This window comes from Manacus candei, unplaced genomic scaffold, assembly GCF_025592945.1.
Source record: "Manacus candei isolate 608988 ecotype Guabito, Panama unplaced genomic scaffold, ASM2559294v1 h1tg000153l, whole genome shotgun sequence".
Taxonomy (NCBI): Eukaryota; Metazoa; Chordata; class Aves; order Passeriformes; family Pipridae; genus Manacus; species Manacus candei.
Genome location: NW_026138201.1, coordinates 3,858,872 through 3,875,251, shown reverse-complemented (window position 1 = coordinate 3,875,251; position 16,380 = coordinate 3,858,872). Strand labels below are relative to the sequence as shown.

General features: G+C 47.8%; 1 protein-coding gene across 15 annotated transcripts in view; it reads right to left on the bottom strand.

The window, feature by feature from the left end:
• The window catches only part of PPFIBP1 (PPFIA binding protein 1), a 100,913-nt gene extending 86,994 nt beyond the window's left edge, over positions 1-13,919 (bottom strand). For 7 of the 15 annotated variants that reach the window (XM_051772387.1, XM_051772390.1, XM_051772388.1 and 4 more), the window contains exon 1: positions 13,809-13,917. The gene's annotated coding sequence lies outside the window, so the exon portion shown is untranslated. Of the gene's footprint in view, positions 1-13,808 lie in introns of all 15 variants that reach the window. The other 8 variants (XM_051772380.1, XM_051772378.1, XM_051772385.1 and 5 more) reach the window with 3 other exon arrangements.
• Between the last annotated feature and the right edge of the window lie 2,461 nt (positions 13,920-16,380).

Below are 16,380 nucleotides of genomic sequence, written 5' to 3'. Positions count from 1 at the left end.
TTGGTATTTGCAAAAAACTCCTTCTACATAACTCTACACTTCTGTGTTTCCAGAGTCTTTCCATACTGCAAGGAATTCTGTGTAATTACTAGCTTGGTACTGAGAAACTTTATTGTGCTGTATTAGCAATTAAGGTTTTCACTTCGTATCCAAGGGCTCTATTACTCTTAATTAAAATTGTACCTCGTAAGACTATGCAAATCCAACACTGTGAAGTTGGCTCTAGTAAATCCACAGGTAATCTTTGAGCCTTCACACATGGATGTTGATCCAGAGTTAAAAATAACCTTTCTTAGTACAGATAAAACACACAAGAGTCCGAGATATATTTTTGAAGGCTGAACCGCAGAAGATCAGCAGGGGAGTTTGCAAACCCAGGCCAAAACTCAGCATCTCTCTGAGCATGAAGGAGCCAGGTTTGACTCAAAGGGCACTTCTCACAAAGTTATAGCACCAATTTTAATGTTCTCCAAGTCCTTTCATGTCACTCACAGGTCCTTTAGAGTCAGAGTTGAGAAGATACAGTCTAGTCCCCAACCCCGAGGGAGCATGATCCAGACATACATGTACCCACAGATTCAGAAGCTCTTTGCTCCCCCAAACAGCTGCAATCAACCTTCCCAGTAGCCATCTCATTACATCACTGTTTTCCTAACTAATAAAGGTCAAACTGTAATTTTTGTAATTTTAGATTTATAGTTTCTCTCAAATGAAAGGCATTCTTAGCTCCAGGAAGAAGCAAAAAGGAGATTTATTTGCCCTACAGATACCAGAGCAAACTCAGTTCAGAAATAAAAAAGATACAGAAAGCATTATTTCCTCAGACTTTTTTAAAAGGGAGAAAACAGAAAACACAGTGAACAAGAAGCCAAGATTATTAGCAGACAGAAAAAGAAAAAAAAAAAAAACAAAATCAAATCGAAGAAACAGAGCAATGAGAGCCTTTGTTCCCAGGAAATCCTTTTCAAGAAGTGAGGAGATTCCAAGCAATGCAGCTGTACTTCCTGTGACTTGGAGCGCTCAGTTTGGGAACACGGGGAAGGTCACAGCCTTGGAACAGCTCAGTACATCCACACTGCCCACACAGAGCACTCGGCTCAGCAGCCATCCCACTGGGACACAGGGAAAGATAAGGATGCTGTGGGTGCAAGAGCAAGGACTGCAGATTTCAGAGCCGTCCTGTAAATGGCACAGCTCAGGCTCCTGCAGGGCAGCAAGTTCCTCTCAGGACTCTGAGAACTGGGGGTTGTTCAGCCTGGAGAAATGAGGGCTCCAGAGAGACCTTATAGCTCCTTCCAGTATCTGAAGGGGCTAAAAAAGAGATGGAGAGGGACTTGTGACAAGGGCATGGAGCAACAGGACAAGGGGGAATGGCTTCACACTGACAGAGAGCAGGTTTAGATTGGATATTAGGAAAAAATTCTTCCCTGGGAGGGTGGCGAGGCCCTGGCACAGGTTGCCCAGAGAAGCTGTGGCTGCCCCATCCCTGGAAGTGTCCAAGGCCAGGTTGGATGGGGCTCTGAGCAACCTGGGGATAGTGGAAGGTGTCCCTGCCCATGGCAGGGGGTTGGAACACCACAATCTTTAAGGTCCCTTCCAATCCAAACCAGTCTGTGATTCCGCGACTCCTCTGAAGCAGTCTGCAGCAGCAACAGGAGCCAGAAAAGCTCTTTAACAATACACAGTTAATAAAACACCAACAAGATACACACACACAAAACGACCTTGCTGCCAGCACCAGCCAGGTTGGGTCTTTGTAAGAGAAATATTGCTAAGTGGTAAATTCAGTTCATGATGAACTACACTGAATCATCCTGCTTCTTGCAAGGAAAAGCATTTAGAAACGACACCAGCATCTATCCGCACAATCTTTTTTATAAAGCACACACAGCCCCAGGAACATCTCTTGATAAGGAGAGTCACTTCTGAGGCGAGACGGACTTTGAACAGCATTGCAGCAGGAGGGCAAGCACAGGGAAAGGGAATAGCACACCAGGAATTCTAAACTCCTGCAGGACTTAGATAAACACACTAATTAGCAGAGTTTGTCTACATTGAAAGATTAACTCAAGTACTGTCCCTAACTTGCCCTCCCAGTTACATCTTTAATTCGAGCACAGCACTTTAATTGAATTGGCAGGAGACACAGGCAAATGTTTGATTAAGCATATTCAGGCAATATCTAAACTCTAGTGCAGGCAGGCAACGCTCAGGGATCGTGAAGTCCTCCAAGTTTTTCCCACTATTTTCAACACAACTCCTGCGGTCAAACTCAGAAAGCAACAAAACATTTGTATATATAGTTATGTGTATCTATTTGTTTTAAAAGTTTAGTGCTATATATATAAATAAAGCAGAGCTTTCAGGCCCCTTGGCATCCTGTGAGCACAGCTACTGCTATCCAAAGCAGCATCCTTCCTCCAAAGGATGCCCTGGATCACTTAAGCTCAACTCATTCAAGAGTCTGTGAGCTTAACTCAGACCTGAAGGACATCAGCATGAAAAAATCAGGAGGAGAGAGACTGCTGGTCCCTGTGGAGCAGGAGGAAGAGGCAACAGTTATGCTTGCCTAGAGCAAGGGGGCATTTCACCCTGAACTGAGATCCCCTGAGCTGGAACACAGTCAGAAATCCCACATAATAGCCCTTCTGCTCCCAAAACCACTGCTGAATCCATCTGGAAAGCGCTCTTAAACTCATTCAAAATACAATAGGGGGATAGAGATTCCTGCCTCTCATCACTCAGAGAAGATATTAAATTGATGTTTTCCCCATTCCTGCTTTGCCTGAGTTTCATTACTCAGTTTCCCAGCTTTCTTCAAAATTGACAAATTTTAAAGTAGAGGTGTTTTATGTATTTGTTTTACTTCATCCCTGCACATGATGCCAATGGAAATCTTTAAGTATTGCATATGCACAGGCAGGGAAATTTTGCTTTTACCTTGACTGAGCGCTTGCTTTGTTTCTCTGAATTACACAGCTCGTGTCTTCTACAGGAAATCAAATTAACACAAAGTATCTTTTAATAATCATAAGAGCTTCCCAGCAATTCAATTTGCAAAACAACAGCCCACCATTCTGTGTTACAGCAGGCAGTTTATCAAGCTGTTTTGACAGCAAGTCTTGTACAAAGCCTTGTCCAGAAATGTAACACCACCTCCTACTATTGCAGCCATGCAGTCAATGACAGCAAACAGTTATGAGAGCACAGCCAAGCACACACTCAACCCTGTTCACAGGCTGAGTTGTGAAAATCCAGTTTTAAAATCTGGACGTCTCTGGGCACCAGATAATATAACCTGCAGCCAGGATCAGCTCTGTGATCAGCAAGTTAACACTGAGCTGCTTTATTCTGCTTTCCTAAAACGAAGGCAGTTCTGCACTGCCCAGGGCCCCAACCCTGTGAAGGAAAAGGGCCTGAAACAACAAAGCAGCTCATGGGCAAGAGCTACAACATGTGTGTGAGGAGTTGCCCCTTCCAAACACATGAAACACAGCCAGAGTCAGCAGCCCAAACCACAGGAAGGGCCTTGCTTTGACATCCCAACCTCTCCATGTGCCACTTGCTTGCCAGTGTCTTTTCTGGAAGTGTCGCTCCTGCTCAGGGCACACGGTCTGCCCTCGAACAGCACAAGCACTCCAGGGAGCCAGACAGAAGTCCTGATAGCAAGAAAGCAGTGAAAACATGGAAGGCAACTTATCCCAGCCTCAGGGGAATGAGTGGTGGCGTTACAAACAGAGCTCAGTCCGGCTCCATCCACCCAGCAGCAGCTCCAGCAGGAGCACAACTGGTTTTTGTGCAAATGCTGAGACACGGAGCATATTCCAAACAAATATCCCTTAAGGGAAAAAAAACACCCAAAAATGCAGCAAGAAAGACTTTTGGGACAACTACTCCTGCTGCTGGGTTCATGAGCTTTGGGCTATTTTTAGTAAGCTGCCTCTGCAGATGCCAAAATAACCTCTCCCCCCTCTGTGCACACACAGCTGGACATGAACCTTTACCATCTGCATCCAGCTCCACAGATGTGCATTGAGGGAAAGCCTCTTCTCTGGAAATCCAAACACAAGCAGTTAATATGATCCAAGTGCCGAGTATACAGCCCACGGAAAGGAGAGACCCAAAAGCACAGAGTTAAAGAAGCTCCTTCCTCACCACCAGGACTATTCCCACCTGGAAGCTGCCCCTCCTCGGACATCTGGGGGTCCAGCTCTGCAGGTCCATTTACATCCACCAGACCAACATGATCTCCATGTGGGCAGGAGAGGCAGCCAGACCACGCAGGCACTGCTTTCCCTTGGAAAAGAACTGCAGTTTGAGACTCCCAGGCAGCATCCATCTCTCTCCACTCCCAGCCCTAGGAGAAGCAGGTGGCATTGCAAACCCTCCAGAGCATCACAGGTCAAGCCCAGAGTAAACCGGTCTGTAAAATGAGACTGGTCCATATCCTGCCTGCCCTGCTCTGTGACCCCAGCGCACCTCCCAGAGCACACACTTCTGTACCATTTTTGTTCTCACTGGGAGAAATGTGCCCACTCCAAAGACACCAGCCAGCAAAGCCTCTGCGAGCTGACTTACTCCATCCAGGGAAAATCATCTCAGCCTTCAATGGCCCCTTAATGCCATCCCTGATGGGAAGCGCAGCATACCCTCACCCCAAAACTGGGAAAAGGGGATGAGGGCAGAGCAACACATTTTGCCACCGCCCTGGGGAATGCCAAGCTTCCCACTGAGAGTCTGGTCCTCAACCAACCTCCAGCATTCCCTGAGCCCCACAAGAGGCTCTGCAGGAAGAACAGGGCTGTCGCCCACCCACTCAAAGGCTGCCCTGTCCAGTTTGTTTTCCCCTGCTTTCCACATCCCTGCCATGTGCTCAGTCACTGTGGAGCATGAGGAAGCTGGAATATTGGAATGGTGTGCAGAATCCCACCACTGAGGTGAGTCAGCTCCAGTTTGGTCCATTAGCAGGATACATAACCTGACCTCTCCCTCCTCCACAGAGAGGAGTGTGCAGGCCCAGAACCACAGATTCACCCTGCGCAGACCCATGGTTTTTTAGCTACTTTACTTCATCTCCAACATGCCTCTGCCTCCCTATACCCACAGTCCTCTCCCTCAAATCTGCCTCATTTCCCGCAAACGCCTACACAGCGAGCTCAGTGTCCTAGCTTGTCTCAAAACCTCCTCAGCCTCATCCAAGGACAGCCAACTTTTAGGGGAGGATTCACTTCTCATTTTTCACAGTCTCAAAGCTATGCAATATGTTGAGTCTGTGCTGTAACCTCCTGTTTATCACGGAACAACTACCAGTTTAATCTGGACTGATTTCATGTATGGTTTCTATCAGAACCCAGAGAACCTCTGGCTGCCCTCACGCTCCTGTATAAACATCAACCAGATCCAGGCATGAGGCTCTAGATACGGGAGGAAAGCCTCTGCCTCAGAGCTTTGCAGCACAAGCCAGACAGGAGGGATTAAAGAAAGGACACCACAAATAACTCCGAATTTCCCTGTGTTCCCATGGGAGCATGGCTACAGTACAGAGGGCAGGGACATGCACTTGGAGGGTGGCAGCACTAACTCCTCAAGCCAGCAGGGCCACCTGCTCTGCAGCAGCTCTGGAGGAGCTCTCACCACCCAACAAACCCAGTCCAGTCCCCCTATGCCCCCCAGGGAACTGTTTCCTTGCCCCTCACTTTCACAACAAAGGAGTGCAGCAGCAGAGACCCCACCATCCCTTCCGTGCCAGGATGTCCTCCTCCCTTCACCAGCCTTCTCCCTACAGCTTGCCAAGATAAAAGGGATGTCAGCAAAGGCATCTCCACTTGGGTCTCACTCCCCATCAACCTCTGTCTTCCCAGAAAAACATGGCAAGTCGGACAACGCAAAGCTGAGACCTCACTAGAAAAAATGATACTTTCATTGCCTCCAGTAGGTATTTTATGCACTGCACTGTTATTCCTCTCTGCTTACAGCAAGTAACATCTCACCCACAAATGGCTCAACGTCTCAGGGCAAAGGGAGGCAACAAACCCAATGAGGCTCAAACAGAAAGGCAGTAGGGTCCCAATTTCTTCCTTTTAACACAGGAAAACAGAGACAGACCCCCTGGTTTGATCCTAAAAGCACACTCTGCAGGAGCTATATGAACACAGCTGGATCTAAGGAATGGAAATGCTGTTCCTCACCACGTGCAACAGTAAAGCCAGGCCTAATTACCACAGACATAGGGAAATCATACAGAACGTTCAGTAAGAAGAGGAATTAACTGCAGTATCACAGCCAAATTCTGATTTAGCAGCAGCAGTCCAGCTGGATACACTGTCCTAAACAACTGGGTAGCCAATCCTGAACTATTGCCACATATGCTGTAGCTTCCCTACTCACTTTAATCCCAGAATATGCTGTGTTGGAAGAGACCCACAAAGATCACTGAGTCCAACTCCTGGCCCTGCACAGTACAGCCCCAAGAATCCCACCAAGGTCCTGAGAGCATTCTCCAAACTCCTTGAGCTCTGTCAGCCCTGGGCTGTGACCACTGCCCTGGGGAGCCTGTTCAATGCCCAACCACCCTCTAAGGAAGAACCTTTTCCTGAGATCCAACCTAAACCTTCCCTGACACAGCTCCGGCCGTTCCCTCGGGTCCTGCCACTGGTCACCACAGAGCAGAGACCAGTGCCTGCCCCTCCTCTTCCCCTCATGAAGAAGCTGCAGATGCTGTGAAGTCTTCCCTCAGTCTTCCCTTCTCCAGCTGAACACACCAAGTGCCCTCAGCTGCTCCTCATGTGGCTCCTCCAGGCCCTTCATTCACCACCTTTGTGTCCTTCCTGCGGACACTCTCCAAGAGCTTTACTATTGAGGTTCTCAAAACTGCAGTTTCCTCTGACAGAGGTGCTGAGTTACATCAGTGTATCAAGGCAAATCCCTCCAGAAACAGCTTCTTGTTCCAGCTCCTTCTGCACTTCTCACAACCAGCTCAGCCCTGCCCAAACAAGGCAGGCCAAACTCTGCCTCCTGTTATTCCAGTGCCACGGCCCAGAGTGAGGGGAGCAGCACAAGGCATGGACACACCTCGCAGATGTCCTGACAACTGCATCTCCACCCCAGCACCAGGTTCCACCAGGAGCAAAATGACTTTTTAGCACAACACAGCACAGATGGCAGAGAGTTTCTCTTCACAGAGAGCCACTGTTGCAAGGAACTCAAACACACATCAACCACCTTTTTTGTTCATGGTATTTTCACTGATGAATGAATAAATTCTCATTTACAGCAAAGGCAAGATTTCCAGTTGGAGGTTATTTACTTTCACCTCAGCCACAGCAGCTCTGACAAGCCAGCTCAAGATACAGATGATGTACAAGCCAAGCAGTAAGTGCTCACATGCTGGGAACTGTTCAAACAGGAATAATTCAATCTTTTTGTAGTCTCACCCTGGCTAATTTGCCACAAGCTGTCTCTTTTCAGATGCTACATGAAACACAAGGAGAAAAACAAGTTGGATTAAGCTAGGCCGCTCGCAAACAGCTCATCCACTGAGAGTTCAGGTCAGTTAGTTTTCTATGTAAAACAAATCCATTTTTTTCAGCTTCACAGGGGTTGAGGAATCAAAATTTATTGCAGTAACCAAACATTGCTCACCGGACAGGCGTGCAGAGATTACTTAACTAATGCAAACGATTTCCAGTCTGCATGCAAGGAATGCATGGGATAATTCCAGGGCACTCTCTTCCACAGGCATTTCACAAGTACTTTTTAGGTAGCTATGGAGACGTTACAGCCTTTTTCACTCATTTTGCTGTCATAACTAGACAGCTATTGATTTCTTTGCAAAATTCCTTGGAAGAGCGGGGAAGGAAGGGGGAGTTTCAAGCACCACAAGGTACTGGAGAAATTGGAAACAGATTTCAGATGGAGACAATGGCACGGAGGCTCCTTGCAGGAGGCAGACTTAAACTTCAGGTCCTGCTTTAGTGCTTCTGCAAGTAAGGAGGTAAATATATCCCACAGAGGTAAATATAACCCCATAGACTTCCAACCAGGTCCAAAAGGAAAAACATTCCCAGCTACCACTGCACAAAAGGAGGCCCTCTCCCGAGGCCGTGCTGTGGTTTGGCTCCAACACAAAGCTCTCTGGAGACATGGTGGGACTCCACTCTTGCAATCATCATGCTGGGGTGCAAGATGTTCCACTCTCCCTCCAAGCAGGTTATCTCATCCCTGACAGGCCTTTCAGGTCACCAGTGCCTCCTCTCCACCCTCCTCAGGCATTATAGCCTTGGTCAAACAATCCTGCACTTCCCCATCCTTCCAAGAGCAGCCCACGAGCCTGTGTGAGCTGAGCAAGGCTGGTCCTTGGCAGCTGATTATCCCACGATGCCCCAAATGATGCAGAGAGACCTCACCTCATCGACCCTTTATGATCAAACACTTCTGCATCCGCAGATTTTAAGAGCCTGAAACCTGAGATATCAACCTGGGAAATCCTGTGACACACAGATAAGGACCTGCAAATCATTACGGATTTAGGTCTCAGTAATGAGAACAACAGAACAAGCTCTGAGCAGGTATTTCCCCTTGGATAAAACAAGAAAAGAAGGCCTGTTCAACCAGAACATTTTTCTTAAATTCACCTTAGACCCAGTCCCAACAATGGAGCCAGAACCCTGCAGAATTATCTCTCTCACTGAGCTGCAGGAAGTTTACTGGCGCCACCCTGACAACAAATCTCAGATCATCTCGTCTCCACACTGCATTCACAGCCCTAGGACTGCTCACCAAAAGGACACTCTCAAGTTATACTACAAGTGGAGGGAGAGCAAAATGCTGTTGCTGCAGAAGTGTTTGCACCTATGACAGACTGCTACTGCTTCATATAACACCCATCTGTCTGTGTAACCACATCTTCAATACTGCTTCCATTCCTCCAGGGTGAGTGTGGAAACCTCTGAGAGGATAGTCCTAGTTAGGACCTTTTAGTTACATGTTTCACATCCAAGGGAAGGTGTAGACGAAGGTAAGCCATTCTAACCTCTTTTTGCACAAGAAGAAAAAAAACAAAAAACATGCAATATATAAAAAAAAATCCAACCTTTCTTTCTAAAACTTCCAAACCCAAGTTCTTAGAGCCAATTTCAGCTTAGCCAAGAAACATAAATATGCATTTCTGAACCTTCCCCGATGTTTCCTTTGCAAACATAACAAATTAAAAGTGCTGTCACAAATGAAACCAGCTTCGGTTAAGTGGAGGAGAAAAAAAATGCTGGTGGCTCCAAGATCCAACTGACAAGCCTTTTCAAGTCTGCTCTGAAGCAAAACCAACTTCCCAGAGACTTAAATTAAGAGTAAAGAAATATTTTCCTTTGCTTAATCCTGGTTTGGAAGCAGGACGGGGGATACTACAACAAAGCCAGCACTTGAATCCACCTCCCACTTAATAAAAGTCGATCAGAGATGTTTCCAGTGCAGGAAGGAGAGCAAAAAGGATGAGCACCATGGGAAGCACAGACATCAAACCACCTCCCTACCTGATCCAAGCCTAGCAGAGAACAGACTCTGGCAGTTTCCATATGGCAAGAGGGATTTTTACAACAGTGTAAGGAGACAGAACCCAAGATCACAAGTGCTACAACCACATGAGATAATTATTTTCAGAAACACAGGAGCAGCTCGGGGTGTTTTTACAACAAAGATGGCTTTCTCACCTGCTCTTCAAGACAGATATTAATTATCAGCATTACGCTCTACAGAACTTTAACTTGATCCTACAGACACCTTCTACTGCCAACCTCACAATGTCCAAAAACATGGAGATCAAGCTCCAAAGGGTCTGTGTGTTCTTTTTCCCATTTAATACTCCCCATGGCCTGGGTTAGTCTATGCAAGACCAGACCATTACCATTGTCCCCTATTTTGACATGTCTATTACACAGCAAGAAAGAAAAGTTGTTCTCCCAAATCCATCACATTTGGAGCCACCAGAACTGTTTAAAATGTGCTGATTCATGCCAGTGGTTATCAGGTTTTTACCATGTGAGACACAATCAGGCAGCTGTCTGGCAGCACAGAAATTCTCCACTTCAGAGCTCAGATGCTGAAACAGCCCGCTCAAGTCAGCCTTCAGATTTTTCACTAATATATAGGAAAAAGCCTATAAAGAGAGATGCAAATACAAACCAAACTTGATCTGGGAGCCTTCTGCTTGCAGGTGCCATTGGAGGAGGAGATTTTATTCATGCCAGAGGTGCCTACTGGAAGAGTGATTATTATCAAAATGTACGCAAATGGCTCCTTAAAGTCACACTTGTTACTTTTATCTTCCCTTCAACACCACAAGCCAGAAGCTGCTGAAGTGGCCCCCGTCCTGCTCTTTGACACAGCCTGCACTGGTCAACGATGCAGAGCAAAGGAAAAGGGAGTACCCTTACCTGAACACAAACTAGATGCTGGCTTTTCCAAACACTGGGCAAGAGATGTGATCTCTCAGGAATAGCACTGGAGCCTTTCCTACGTGATGCAAAGGTTAATGGCTGCAAACCAGACATCTCCAAAGAGCTATTTCTGCAGCTGTCATTGAACAACCATCCTTTCCCCATTCACAGGTCGCCTGTCAGCACGCAGATTTTCAGCACCAAGAGTCACTTTCCTACCAAGACACAGGGAGGGTTGATACCTAGCCCTACTCAAACTAAAAAAGCAGCGCAAATGCAAAGCCTGACCAAGAAGGAAGTCCAGGCACAGGCCCTCTGCTCAGGAGACACTGCAATTACACCATGTAGGCTCTGGACACCCAACAAATTTACAGCACAGCAGGACAGGGTGAGAATTTGTACTAAATGCTAAATAAATGTCTGGGCATAAAGAGCAGCACAACATAGTTCACCTCTCCTGGGCTGGATCCAAGACCAAAGTCACTAATGGGATCTCACAATTAGAAATGGGGGAAGGGGCTCACTGTTCAGCCTAAGTACAGGAAGGTACTAAGTGGTTTTATTTATGAGGGTATTAAGTGGTTTTAGGTGTTTTTAATGCACAGCTGTGGGCACACACCCCAAATGAGGAGTGAACACAACAAAACCTGCTTGAACTTCTCAATAAACCCATTCCTTGCATCTGTAAGTTTACAGATGTGGTTTGGCCACACAGATATAGGTCAGATCATAATTGTACAGCTTTAAAGCAGCGATATCACTTCAGTTTTGCTTTGAAGCCTGAAAATAGCCAAGGCAAGAATAAGAAGAAGCTGTCTCGGGTACACTAACCTAACCTGTGCATCACCATGCACAAGTTGAGGCAGAGGTTACCAGTACCTCCTTAAGAAAGGGCATGCAAATTCAGCAGTGGGAAGGGGGCTTTCCTGACCACCTCTAACACCACAGGAAGTTCCAGGATGCTCTATTACCTCCCTAAATCCTGCCTAATATTTGAGCTTTTACTTTCTCTGTAAACCAGTGGACTTCCCAGTCAGAGACATTTAGGGTTTATTTTGCACTCCTCTTGTGCCATCCCAGAAGCCAGGGATACATTTTTGGAACATCTGTACTGGATTTGGCATCTGGCCACCTCTCCACAGAAAACACACAATGCAAAGCACAACAAAGAAAATTAGTCAGTTATTCAAATGAGTTTACAGCAACACTACTCAGTCCTGAGTAAGCCCAAGGTCTATTTTGATGCAATCACACCACTGTCAAGAAAATGAATAAACTTTGGTTGGTTTTAAACCTCTGCAGGGGAAGGATTTCCACTTCATTGAAAGTGTCCCTTCAAGCGATGAAAGAGAAACATCAGAAAAACCCCACTTGGATGGATCCAAGAGACACAAAACCTCCTGAAGGGCACTGCACCCCATGCACCTCTTCACACGCAGCACTGCCTGTCAGGCCACCCTGACCTGAGCACTGAGCAGCGACCAGAATGTGTCCTGCTCATCACCGGTGAGCAATGGGACCAGACAGGTTGGCAGCACCACCTGGGAACCTCAGTCTCCTGGGAATGGCTGTAATTTCAGGAATGTTAACAATTATCCTCACATTGTTGCCACGGGTCACAGGCAAAGCCTCCCCACACACCCCCACAGACATCTACATCAGCACCCCACTCCTTCCTGAGGTGTTTCACACTGCGCAGGCAGCACAACTCCAAACAGGAACAGGACTTGCCTCCAAGTAGGGAAAAAAAGATGATATTCAGCACGGTTCCCTGCCCCCTGTGACATCCCTGGTTTCTAGGCGCTCCACCCTGCGTGGCAGGGACAAGCAGAAACCTTACTCACCAATATTCTTCCAGAGCATGGATCTGCTGCAGACACATATGCACAGGACACATCAGCTTAAATATTCCTCAGCAGAACTCTTAAGCCCAGATCCCACAAATGGATCAAATCCCAGGGCACCTTGCTCAAAGGCAGGAGATGCTGAAGAGGGATCCCGCTCCCAAGGAGCCCACTCCACAGCCAGGCAAACAGGTGGAGCTCCCACTGCCTTCGGGGAGGACGCAAACATCAACTTCACACTCTTGACACACGAATGTGGATCTTAATTTAGCAACACGCCACTGACTGGCATTTTCACTTCTAGGAGCTGATCTCTCTGATACAGCTTTTCAAAGAACTGGGCTAAATCCTGTTGCCAAAACTCCCCTGGGACAGGTACCAAGCTAAACTAAGGAGCACTCTGGCTCCTAATTTTTTACTGATGTAAAGAAGTGAAGAGGCCAAAATCTTTGCTGCCTTTGGAAAAGAGAGTTTAAGCAGATTTCAGCTGTTCTTCTTTCCAGAATGCCTCTCAAACCAAGCTGCCATGCTGCCTCTGGTTTTACTGAAACCTCTACTTATGTCCTTCACAAAAGTAAATCCTCCAGCTATAGCTACTACCTTTAAGAGAGGCAATAAATCCGGAGTTAACACACTGTAACTTCTTCCTCTCGGGTGCTCGATCGTGTAAGCCCGGAGAATATCCTCACTGTGTGACCCATTTTTGCTGTTTACTTTTTGGAATGCGGCGACACTTGTATTGCTCAATGTGCTGCCACTGCAATACACGCCAGAGCTCACACATGGTGCTGGTGGTAGTATCTGTGCTCGGGCCAGAACAAGGAGCCAGCAGAGTCTCTGAAGGCTCAGGCACAGCCAAGCCCGAGCCCGAAACACCTCCTCAGTGTTTCTGTACTCGCACCAGAGAGCACACACGTGTTACACTACAGCGTTCAACACCAAAAGCTCGCTTCCCCCCCACAGAAACGACTAGATAGGTGCAAAGCAACTTTTTAGAGCCATAGCTGCACGTCAGCCAGAGTGTGAGCTACCACAGCTATTCCAGCTTTCCGAAATTTACAGATCCAACAGAAACAGACCTAGGGAAAAGAAAATAATTACAGGATGTAAGAACCCCAGGCCTTAAATCAGAACACATTTGCTAGTTCTAGATAAAACTCTTTAACCGCAGTTTAACAGCACTAGCGCCTGAAAAGACTAAAGCCGGAGCCTGCCCACCTCTTCCCAAAACTTCCCTAAGAGTTGTGTCACTTCCAGCACATAAATAAGGCACAGAAGGTCGGGAGTGCCGAAAACGCTTCTCCTTCCCTCCTCCTCACGGAGGTTGAGAACGGAGGGCCGGCTGGTTTTCGGCCCCCGCGGCCGTGCCCGTCCCGCCAGGCTCGGGGCGGCTCCCGGTCCCCGCTCCCGGTGGGACCCGGGCCATGGCGGCTGGAGAGGAGGAGCAGGGGAGGGGCAGGGCACGGCGGGAGCTCTTCCCGCCGGGACGCCAAGTTGTCGCTCGGTCCCGGGAACCCCCCGGAGAGCCCCTTACCTGCGCACAGATCCCACAGAACCCTCCGGGGGGGCCGCGCCTCCGCCGGCTCCGGGCAGCGCCCGCCACCGTCCCGCCCGCGCCGCTCCGACACCGCCCCGCCCCGCACTCTCCGGCACCGCCCCGGACAGCCCAGGATCGCCCAGGACCGCCCCCGGGGCCCGGGGAGGGGTGAAGGGCTCTTCGCTGGGGTGGAGCAGCCGGTGTGATCGCAAGCATTCGCGCAGAATCGGGAAAATCGACAAGGTTGGAAAAGACTTCTGAGATCATCGAGTCCAACCTGTGACCCAACACCACCTCGTCTACCAGACCACGGCACTGAGTGCCACGTCCAGTCTCTTCTTGAGCAGCTCCAGGGACGGCGACTCCACCATCTCCCTGGGCAGCCCATTCCAGCGCCCATTCCAAAGCCATTCTCACGGCCTGTGTGATCACAAGCATTCTCACAAGTGTTACTGTCTCATTTCATACAGTTTAGGGACTCACAGTCCATAGATAGCCTGCCCCAAAAACCAGCCTTGGCTTTGCCATGGCAGAAAGGTCTCCAGAGGCCCGAGGTGCTGCTCCTCCAGGAGCAGAGTCACAGGACTAGTGGGCCTTGGGGCTCGGCTTGGTGGCCAGGTCCAGCCAACTAACTCCTAATTTTGTTTTGAGTTGACCCAAAACTTTTCATTTCAGAGCTCTTCCCCCCATCCCCTCTCCAAAAGCTGGGTTAGAGAAAACTCTTAAGGCTTTACATGTGGGGGGGAAATGATTTGCTTGTGCTCTTTCTCTGACCATGACTTCTAAAGAAGAGGAAGTTTCCCTCAAAATGGTGACATGTTGGAAATAAACATTTGGAATTCACAACAAAAACAGGAAGGCACCATTTGCTTTTTAAGCATTTGCTTTTTAAGCATAGTTTCCAAAGACGGCAAGTCTACCCAAAACACTGTTTTCTGGTAAGTTACCAGCCTGTCACACTGGCCACACAGTTCCAGTGTGTCTCAGCTTAAACAGCAGAGCTGAGTTTTAGACTATGAGAAAAGAAAGGCAATTTAAAAATAACCTGTTTTGCTTTGGTATCTTCTATTTCTAGAACCTCTGTTTCAAAGCTGTGGTGCCTAACTATGGTTTAGATGCTTTACAATTGGTCTTTCTGCCCATTTTCCTCAAACCTTCATCAGTTCTCCAGCAAATGTTCACAGTTTGCTGTCAGCTGATGGGCAAGTGCTGATCACACTCTAGGTCCCACCAGGCTGAATCACAGGGATCCCACATCCAGCACTCCACTCCCTCTGGAAATGGCTGGACTTGGACTTGGGACAAATATTGATCCAATATTTTTCAGCCTTTTTTGAATTGACTGTCCTGTTGATACCTTTTTTTTTACACTTTAATTTTTAATTCAGAAAGTGAAGATCCTTATTAAAGAATTTAATGCAGAGGGGCTTCATGTAAGATCTCTGAAAACAAATCTGAGCAGACAGAACATTTCAAACAACTGTTTGTATTCTTTCATCAAAGAAAATACCTTTGCAAGTTAAGACAAATCTCTGATAAGGCTTTCTGGCGTGCTTATCTCTCATCTCCCAGAATAGCTTAGCCCTTTTTGCTCCAGGCTGATTTGCAAGAAATGGTTGATTTTCCCCACCTTTGTGAAAACGAAGCAGCCTCTAAGAAGGCAAACAACTCGCTCCTCCCTCCTGTGAGGGCTTCCAGAGGTTACAAGGAGTATTTTCCAGGATTGTTCAGTGCTGGAGGAGGTGAAGGAAAAGAGCTTTTCCCTCACTTTGCAATGGGAACATGCACCGTCTCCGTGGTTACAAATCAATAAGTGGCATTAAGCCCAGTATTTCGGGAGCTGTCAGAGGCATTTCAAAGGAGCAGTGTGCACTTTCTTACATGATTTTCACTGCTCTGACAGGATCTCACAGATCTCTCCTGATCTCCATGTCTCCCCCACACTCACACTGTGGTACAGCTGGGGGTGCAGTGTGGCAGAGCAGTTAATTTCCAGCTGGGTCACTGGGATGAGCTGACACGCTCCAAGGTCCCTGGCACTAAATGGGTGTCTGGGTGTTGGGTGGAGGCACGGGCAGGACCATTCATCCCACTGGCAGCGACTCTGAGACAAAACTCCTTTCAAAACAGTACCGTGCAGCACTCATTAAATCTGGAGTGCCTCACTGCTGAGGATAAGCATCGTGCAGTGTTTAATGCAGTTATCCTTGCTACATTCTCACAAGCATTGCTGTCTCACAGCACACAGTTTAGGGACTCACCTCAGTTTATTGGCAGTGTTAATGCCTTGTAGTGATCCAGGTTGCAACTTCTTCTGGAAGTCATCTTGTTTTAGCAGCACACTGTCATTAGCCCAATGCCTAAATGTTTGGATTGGATATTAGGAAAAAATCCTTCCCTGGGAGGGTGGGGAGGCCCTGGCACAGGTTGCCCAGAGAAGCTGTGGCTGCCCCATTGCTGGAAGTGTCAAAGGCCAGGTTAGATGGGGCTCTGAGCAACCTGGGCTAGTGGAAGGTGTCCCTACCCATGGCAGGGAGGTTGGAACTAGATGATCCTTGAGGTCCCTTCC